Consider the following 10,329-nt stretch of genomic DNA (forward strand, 5'->3'; position numbering starts at 1 on the left):
ATCTCTATCAATGATTAACAAGATATGAGAAACCAGAGTGGGTGTCTGTGATCTTATCTCCAAGGTGCAAGCGTTGTGCAGTCAATTTGCACCAAAGATTATTCATTCAAATAACTAAACTGTTCTTTCCCCACCCTCTATTTCAACAGGCACTTCAAACCAAGGTCATTCCTGATTTTTAGAATGATTACCGATTAATGTAGGTGTGATGTAACGTTTCCCTTTCAGACCACTCGGACTTAACTATGATGTTTGATGCCGGAAAAGATCATAGATGTTAACCACATCCTCGGATTTGGCTGTTAAGTTCAAGTCATTTTTTTATTAAGTAAAAAAATAACTCAACAGCTGTCAATGAACTATTCATGTCCAAAATCATCATCATTATGAATTGATCTTCAATTATATGTTTCGTTCAGTTAACGTTGCTTATCTTGAAAAAAGGAAATTTAACTCAATATTCTTGTAGCAATTTATCAAGTGTGGATGTTTTTTAAGTTGTACATTTGAAGGTTGTTTAGGGACAGGTTCTGTGTTTGTATTTAACCGAGGTATGGCACATGTTCTTATCAGGTGTGAAATCAACAGAGCTGTTTTTAGAGCGAAAGTAGCGGCTGCTTTGCATGCAACCACAGCTACTGAGCCATCGTGAGCAAGCTCAGGTTATCTTGAGAGATTTTATCTCAGTAGGTAGGCCAAATCCTGTTTTCAATGTTCATGCACTCACACGCACACACTGGCTTCCCCAATAGAGGGCATACTGAGCTGGTGTTTAATAAGTGCATCATGACAGTTCTGAACCTTGTCAGTCAATTACAGCAAGACGCTCTGGATGCTAACAACATAAGGAAATCTTTATCATGTTGTATAGTTGATGACTGAAATATATATAAATAAATAAACAAAATATATTTTATATTTGAGATTCTTCAAAGTAGCCACCATTGCCTTGATGACAGCTAAAATCAAATATATTTTGATTTGTTTAACACATTTTTGGTTACTACATGATTCCATATGCGTTATTTTATAGTTACAATGTAGAAAATTGTCAAAGAAAAACTCTTGAGTAGGTGTGTCCAAACCTTTGACTGCTATTGTAAGTATTCAGACTAGGTCGACCGATTATGATTTTTCAACGCTGATACCGATACCGATTACAGCCAGAGGAGGACTGAACACCCCTCATAGCCTGGTTCCGCTCTAGGTTTCTTCCTAGGTTCTGGCCTTTCTAGGGAGTTTTTCCTAGCCACCGTGCTTCTACACTTGCATTGCTTGCTGTTTGGGCTTTTAGGCTGGGTTTCTGTACAGCACTTTGAGATATCAGCTGATGTAAGAAGGGCATTATAAATACATTTGATTTGATTTGATTATTGATTATTGATTTTTTAAATATATATATACAATTGAAGTCGGAAGTTTACATACACCTTAGCCAAATACATTTAAACTCAGTTTTTCACAATTTCTGACATTTAATCCTAGTAAAATTCCCTGTCTTAGGCCAGGATCACCACTTTATTTTAAGAATGTGAAATGTCAGAATAATACTAGAGAGAATTATTTAATTTCAGCTTTTATTTCTTTCATCACATTCCCAGTGGGTCAGAAGTTTACATACACTCAATTAGTATTTGATAGCATTGCCTTTAAATTGTTTGACTTGGGTCTTGGGATTGAGGTCAGGGCTTTGTGATGGTCACTCCAATACCTTGACTTTGTTGTCCTTAAGCCATTTTGCCAAAACTTTGAAAGTATGCTTGGGGTCATTGTCCATTTGGAAGACCCATTTGCGACCAAGCTTGATGTCTTGAGATGTTGCTTCAATATATCCACATAATTTTCTTTCCTCATGATGCCATCTATTTTGTGAAGTGCACCAGTCCCTCCTGCAGCAAAGCACCCCCACAACATGATACTGCTTCAAGATTGGAATGGTGTTCTTCTGCAGCAAAGCACCCCCACAACATGATGCTGCCACCCCCGTGCTTCATGGTTGGGATGGTGTTCTTCGGCTTGCAAGCTTCCCCCTTTTTCCTCCAAACATAACGATGGTCTTTATGGCCAAACAGTTCTATTTTTGTTTCATCAGACCAGAGTACATTTCTCCAAAAAGTACAATCTTTGTCCCCATGTGCAGTTGCAAACCATAGACTAGCTTTTTTATGGCGGTTTTGGAGCAGTGGCTTCTTCCTTGCTGAGCGGCCTTTCATGTTATGTCGATATAGGACTAATTTTACTATGGATTTAGATACTTTTGTACCTGTTTCCTCCGGCATTGTCACAAGGTCCTTTGCTGTTGTTCTGGGATTGATTTTCACTTTTCATGCCAAAGTACGTTCATTTCTAGGAGACAGAACGCGTCTCCTTCCTGAGCGGTATGATGGCTGGGGTTTATACTTGCGTACTATTGTTTGTACAGATAAACGTGGTACCTTCAGGCGTTTGGAAATTGCTCCCAAGTATGGACCAGACTTGTGGAGGTCTATAATTTTTTTCTGAGGTCTTGGCTGATTTCTTTTGATTTTCCCATGATGTCAAGCAAAGAGGCACTGAGTTTGAAGGTAGGCCTTGAAATACATCCACAGGTACACCTCCAAATTACTAAATTGATGTCAATTAGCCTTTCAGAAGCTTCTAAAGCTATGACATCATTTTCTGGAATTTTTCCGAGCTGTTTAAAGGTACTGTCAACTTAGTGTATGTAAACTTCTGACCCACTAGAATTGTGATACAGTGAATTATAAGTGAAATAATCTGTCTGTAAACAATTGTTGGAAAAATGATGTGTCATGCACAAAGTAGATGTCCTAACCGACTTGCCAAAACTATAGTTTGTTAACAATAAATTTGTGGAGTGGTTGAAAAACTAGTTTTAATGACTCCTACCTAAGTGTATGTAAACTTCCGTCTTCAACTGTATATATATATTTGTAATAATGACAATTACAACAATACTGAATGAACAATGAACACTTTTTTTTAAAACTTAATATAATACATAAATAAAATCTATTTAGTCTCAAATAAATAATGAAACATGCTGAATTGTGTTTAAATAATGCAAAAACACATTGTTGGAGAAGAAAGTAAAAGTGCAATATGTGCCATGTAAAAAAAGCTCATGTTTAATTTCCTTGCTCAGAACATATGAAAGCTAATGGTTCAATATTCCCAGTTCTTCAATATTCCCAGTTAAGAAGTTTTAGGTTGTAGTTATTATAGGAACTATGACATGTCGACTATTTCTCTCTATACCTTATGTATTTCATATACCTTTGACTATTGGATGGTATAATAGGCACTTTAGTATTGCCAGCCTAATCTCAGGAGTTGATAGGCTTGAAGTCAAACAGCACTGTGATTCAAGCATTGCTAAGAGCTGCGGGCAAACGCAGTGAAGTTGAAATGAATACTTACGAGCCTGCTGATGCCTACCACCGCTCAGTCAGACTGGTCTATCAAATATCAAATCATAGACTTAAATATAATATAATAAACACTGAAATACGAGCCTTTGGTCATTAATATGGTAAAATCCAGAAACTATCATTTCGAAAACAAAACGTTTATTCTTTCAGTGAAGTACAGAACCATTCCGTATTTTATCGAATTGGTGGCAACCTAATGTCTAAATAATGCTGTTACAATGCACAACCTTCAATGTTATGTCATAATTATGTAAAATTCTGGCAAATTAGTTTGCAACGAGCCAGGCGGCCCAAACTGTTGCATATATCCTGACTCTGCGTGCAATGAACACAAGAGAAGTGACACAATTTCCCTAGTTAATATTGCCTGCTAACATGAATTTCTGTTAACTAAATATACAGGTTTAAAAAATATGCTTTTGTGTATTGATTTTAAGAAAGGCATTGATGTTTATGGTTAGGTACTTTCGTTCAATAGTTTTTGTGCTTTCAGTGCTTTTTTCACAAATGAGTTTTTTTTTAAATCATCCCCCGTTTGGCGAAGTTGGCTGTGATTCGATGATAAATTAACAGGCACCGCATTGATTATATGCAACCTCTAATTCAGACCCTTTACTCAGTACTTTGTTGAAGCGATTACAGCCTTGATTCTTTTTGGGTATAAAGCGACAAGCTTGACACACCTGTATTTGGGGAGGTTCTCCCATTTTTTTTGCAGATCCTCTCAAGTACTGCGTCGCTGTACAGCTATTTTCAGGTCTCTCCAGAGATGTTCAATCGGGTTCAAGTCTGGGCTCTGACTGGGCCACTCAAGGACATTCAGAGACTTGTCCTTAAGCCACTCCTGCGTTGTCTTGGCTGTGTGCTTAGGGTCGTTGTCCTGTTGTAAGGTGAACCTTCGCCCCAGTCTGAGGTCCTGGGTGCTCTGCAGTTGGTTTTCATTAAGAATCTCTCTGTACTTTGCTCCATTCATCTTTCCCTCGATCCTGACAAGTCTCCCAGTCCCTGCCACTGAAAAACATCCTCACAGCATGATGCTTCTGCCACCACCATACTTCACTGTATGGATGGTGCCAGGTTTCCCCCATACATGACGCTTGGCATTCAGGCCAAAGAGTTCAATCTTGATTTCATCAGATCAGAGAATCTTGTTTCTCATGGTCTGAGAGTCCTTTAGGTGCCTTTTGGCAAATCCCAAGCGGGCTGTCATGTGCCTTTTACAGGCTGGCCACTCTACCTTAAAGGCCTGATTGGTGGAGTGCTGTAGGGATGGTTGTCCTTCTGGAAGGTTCTCCCATTTCCACAGAGGAACTCTGGAGCTCTGTCAGAGTGACCATTGGGTTCTTGGTCACCTCCCTCTGGGAAGAGTCTTGGTGGTTCCAAACTTCTTCCATTTAAGAATGATGGAGGCTACTGTGTTCTTGCGGACCTTCAATGCTGAAGACCTTTTTTGGTACCCTTCTCCAGATCTGTGCCTCGACACAATCCTGTCTCGGAGCTCCACGGACAATTCCTTCGACCTCATGGCTTGGTTTTTGCTCTGACATGCACAGTCAACTATGGGACCTTATATAGCAGGTGTGTGCCTTTCCAAATAACGTCCAAGCAACTGAATGTACCACAGGTGGACAAGTTGTAGAAACAACTCAAGGATGATCAATGGAAACAGGATGCACCTGTTTTTGCTTTGCCATTATGAGGTATTGTGTGTAGATTGATGAGGGGGAAAAAATGATTTCATACATTTTAGAATAAGGCTGTAATGTAACAACATTTGGAAAAGGTCAAGGGGTCTGAATACTTTCCGAATGGAATGTATGTGTTGTCATTTGTGTAAAAAGGGGGGGCTACTTTGTCCCGAAATCAAGAATTCAATGGTGAAGACATCCATTCCTGGTGCTTTTCTCAGTGCAAATGTTTTAACATTATCTAATATTTCTTCTTGGGTGAGCTCTGTTTTTTAGTGATAGTTGCTTTAGAGTTGGTTAGTCTAGCTATAGGATCCATCCAACTGTTGTTTATTTCTGATTTATATACATTTTCATAAAGCTTTTAAAATGATCATTAATTGCAATGTTGTTTCTAATTACTGCTTTTGTATCTTCATCTTTACAAATTATAAGCAGTTTAGTACGCATTCGTTTCGTGAGAGCTGCGAGATATTTACCAGGTTTATTTTCCATTAGTTAGTATGCTTTGTTTGAGTCTAACCTGTAGTCGTTGGCTCTCTGTAAAAGTGTATATTCCTGCTTAAGTTCAGGAATTGTATTTTCTTCTTTACCTTGTAAAGATTTTTTTATGGGCCTTTTCTAAGATAGTGATTTATTTTTCTTTCCTTTTAATTTCTAATTCAGATAAAAATTTTGCTCATTATGAGATTCTCATTCCCCTAATGTACACCTTTAAAAGGCATTGCAAATTATTTTGGGGGTTGGCTTTTCTCTGTTCTCCATCTCTACCATTGGAGGCTGGTGGGGGAGCTATGGGAGGGCAGGCTCATTGTAATGGCTGGAATGAAATAAAAGGAACGGTATCAAACACATCAAAGACATGGAAACCACATTTTTGACTCCTTTCCATTTATATATATACTACATGTATGAAATCATGTAGTAATCATGTAGTAACCAAAAAAGTGTTAAACAAATCAAAATAGATTTTAGATTCTTCAAAGTAGCCACCCTTTGCCTTGATGACAGCTTTGCACAGTCTTGGCATTCTCTCAACCAGCTTCACCTGGAATGCACCTGGAATGCTTTTCCAACAGTCTTGAAGGTGTTACCACATATGCTGAGCACTTGTTGGCTGCTTTTAATTCACTCTGCGGTCCAACTCATCCCAAACCATCTCAATTGGGTTGAGGTCGAGTGATTGTGGAGGCCAGGTCATCTGATGCAGAACTCCATTACTCTCCATTACTCCCCATTACTCTGCAAACCAGATGGGATGCGTATCGCTGCAGAATACTGTGGTAGCCATGCTGGTTACGTGTGCCTTGAATTCTAAATAAATCACTAACAGTGTCACCAGCAGAGCACCATCACACCTCCTCCTCCATGCTTCACGGTTTGGAACCACACATCATCCGTTCACTTACTTTGCGTCTCACAAGGACACGGCGGTTGGAACCAAAAATCTCAAATTTGGACTCATCAGACTAAAAGACAGATTTCCACCAGTCTAATGTCCATTGCTCATGTTTCTTGGCCCAAGCAAGTCTCTTCTTCTTATTGGTGTCCTTTAGTAGTGGTTTCTTTGCAGCAATTAGTCCATGAAGGCCTGATTCACGCAGTCTCCTCTGAACAGTTGATGTTGAGATGTGTCTGTTACTTGGGCTTAAATTTCTCAGGCTGGTAGCTCTAATGAACTTATCTTCTGCAGCACAGGTAACTCTGGTTCTTCCTTTCCTGTGGCGGTCCTCATGAGAGCCAGTTTCATCATAGCGCTTGATGGTTTTTGCGACTGCACTTCAATAAACTTTAAAAGCTCCGCACACCCCTTCTTTCCTGCCCTCCTACACGTATGCATATACACCCTCCTTCACTCTCCCATTCATATGCAGACACATATACTCCCTCACACCCTCTTGCCCACACACACACACACATCCATAGAACAATTATGACAATTATTGACTTACATGCTATATTTCCTCTTTTATACTGTCTTTTCGTTGTCCATGTAAGTCATTGGCATCGGCTAATTTTAGCATTACTTCCTATAGAAGAACAGTTACTTCCTATAGAAGAACAGTTACTTCCTATAGAAGAACAGTTACTTCCTATAGAAGAACAGTTACTTCCTATAGAATAACAGTTACTTCCTATAGAATAACAGTTACTTCCTATAGAATAACAGTTACTTGGGGACAATAGAGTCGAGATTGTATTGATGGGAGGGGGAAGGAATATTGTCTCAATTTACTATAAACTGGGGCATCGCTGTATGTAGCCTAGTGTGCTCATCCGTTTTATCCGTGTCTGCCTCTCCTCAGTGCACTAAGCTCTCTTTCAACTGGAAATGTTTCCTACAATGTTAAGGGTTTCATCAGCACGTGTGAACTCCATTATCTGTGTTCCCTTCCATACCCGCAGTACTGTTGGGAATCGGAGTTGAGAGTTAATTCATTTCTACTCCAGTGACTGTCTGATCAGAATGAATTGCTGGCAGTTTTCCCTCAGCCTAGAAGACAGGTCCCAAACTAATAGAATGGATTGCTGGCGGTTTTCCCTCAGCCTAGCAGACAGGTCCCAGACTAATAGAATGGATTGCTGGCGGTTTTCCCTCAGCCTAGCAGACAGGTCCCAGACTAATAGAATGGATTGCTGGTGGTTTTCCCTCAGCCTGGCAGACAGGTCCCAGACTAATAGAATGGACTGTTGACGGTTTTCCCTCAGCCTAGCAGACAGGTCCCAGACTAATAGAATGAACTGCTGGCGGTTTTCCCTCAGCCTGGCAGACAGGTCCCAGACTAATAGAATGGATTGCTGGTGGTTTTCCCTCAGCCTAGCAGACAGGTCCCAGACTAATAGAATGGATTGCTGGTGGTTTTCCCTCAGCCTAGCAGACAGGTCCCAGACTAATAGAATGAATTGCTGGCGGTTTTCCCTCAGCCTAGCAGACAGGTCCCAGACTAATAGAATGGACTGCTGGCGGTTTTCCCTCAGCCTAGCAGACAGGTCCCAGACTAATAGAATGGACTGCTGGCGGTTTTCCCTCAGCCTAGCAGACAGGTCCCAGACTAATAGAAGGAACTGCTGGCGGTTTTCCCTCAGCCTAGCAGACAGGTCCCAGACTAATAGAATGAACTGCTGGCGGTTTTCCCTCAGCCTAGCAGACAGGTCCCAGACTAATAGAATGGACTGCTGGCGGTTTTCCCTCAGCCTAGCAGACAGGTCCCAGACTAATAGAATGGATTGCTGGCGGTTTTCCCTCAGCCTAGCAGACAGGTCCCAGACTAATAGAATGGATTGCTGGCGGTTTTCCATCAGCCTAGCAGACAGGTCCCAGACTAATAGAATGGACTGCTGGCGGTTTTCCCTCAGCCTAGCAGACAGGTCCCAGACTAATAGAATGAACTGCTGGCGGTTTTCCCTCAGCCTAGCAGACAGGTCCCAGACTAAGCAGACAGGTCCCAGAAATGAACTGCTGGCGGTTTTCCCTCAGCCTAGCAGACAGGTCCCAGACTAATAGAATGAACTGCTGGCGGTTTTCCCTCAGCCTAGCAGACAGGTCCCAGACTAATAGAATGAACTGCTGGCGGTTTTCCCTCAGCCTAGCAGACAGGTCCCAGACTAATAGAATGGACTGGCCCTGGACCTTAATTTCCTTTCCCCCTGTGCCCTCAGAATGTTGACTTTGATTAAAGATGACCATGCGAGGGTGTTTAGCGTTCTTCTGCTTCACGCTGATCCGATGGCATCACTGAAGATCCTGCGGTGATGCATCCACGCCAAGCAGCTCCGACATCAGTTTGATCATGTCCCCTTTTTTCTCGTCCTCCGATAAGGACAGTATTGTCATATGATTTTGTCTCGATCTGTTTTCTAGCTGAGCCAGTTAATGTTCTAAAGTTTGCACCTTTGTTTCCAGAAGGCCAATTTTGTTGTCTTGTTCATCCATGCGCCCTCCATGTATACATGTCTGACAAGAGACTCTACTTTCCTTTCAAACAAATCTAGTTTTCAACAACATATTGTAGCAATGATGCAATGATATACAACCGATAAAATAAAAACATTGTGTGTCCCTCACATGAGTGGTTTTTTATCCGATACCCCCAATTGCCCTTTGTGCCCACTCCCATATCCTGTCATGTTGTCTTTCATTGTGATTGAAACACATATACAGGTAGACCAGAGAAGCCACATCACTGATTGGCAATTGACTGGCAACCTTAGAAGCACCTGCTGCTCACCGGTTGTTCATATACAAAAGTTGTTCCTGATTTAAAAAAAATGTTTACCTACACACCGGAGAAGGCTGTTAACCCAAAACATCTTTGTATGCTATCCTGATTCAGTAAAATGTTCTTAATTTTTAATGTCATCTTTATGCGGCATACTTTTGAATGCGGACCCATCACAATTTTTTTCCTTATCTGATGCTTTTTAGTGAAATGTAAGTAAAAAAATTCTAGATTTGTCCTTTGTCTGTTAGGGTTCTTTGTTTGTTATCTGTAATTACATTAGCAGTGTCAGAGCATGACCTTCCCATAGATTTAAAAGCTCTGCCTGCAATTAGCTCTTTTTGAAACCAGTTCAGTAATGCTGCTTATTGCAAAACTGTGTAAAAATGTTTACTTGGCACAATCCTCTGGCTTTGTGTTCCTTTATTTTCATTATCTATATTCAGCTTACACAAAACCGTCTGGCTGGCTCAACCCCCAAAAAATACTTTGATGTCAATGATATTTTCATATGATGTGGTTTTATATCGCCAAGCAGGCCTGTCAACAGGAAGAGGTGAACAGCTATCTGTGTGTGTTTAGGTCACTGGGCTGTTTTAGACTGTAGCTACAGTCCTTGTAGCAGGTGAGCCTATTCTAACAGAACTAAGTATACCAAAGGACAGTTAATCATTTCTTCCTTTCAGGGCCAGTCCAGGCATAAGCTACATCAGCGGTCGCTTAGGGACCAAGGCCGCTAGGGGGCCCCCGACCATAGTATATGTATATGTATATATATATATGTATATATATATATATAGCATTCAGAAAGCGTCACATCTGACAAAACCTGGCACCCTCCCTACGGAAAAACATGGTGGTGGCAGCATCAGACTGTGGGGATGTTTTCAGCGGCATGGACTGGGAGATAGGATCAGTCAAGGGAAAAATGAACGAAGCAAAGTACAGAGAGATCCTTGATGAAAAGCTGCACCAGACCGCTCAGGTTTA

Source organism: Oncorhynchus clarkii, chromosome 3, assembly GCF_045791955.1.
Source record: "Oncorhynchus clarkii lewisi isolate Uvic-CL-2024 chromosome 3, UVic_Ocla_1.0, whole genome shotgun sequence".
In the NCBI taxonomy this organism is placed as follows: Eukaryota; Metazoa; Chordata; class Actinopteri; order Salmoniformes; family Salmonidae; genus Oncorhynchus; species Oncorhynchus clarkii.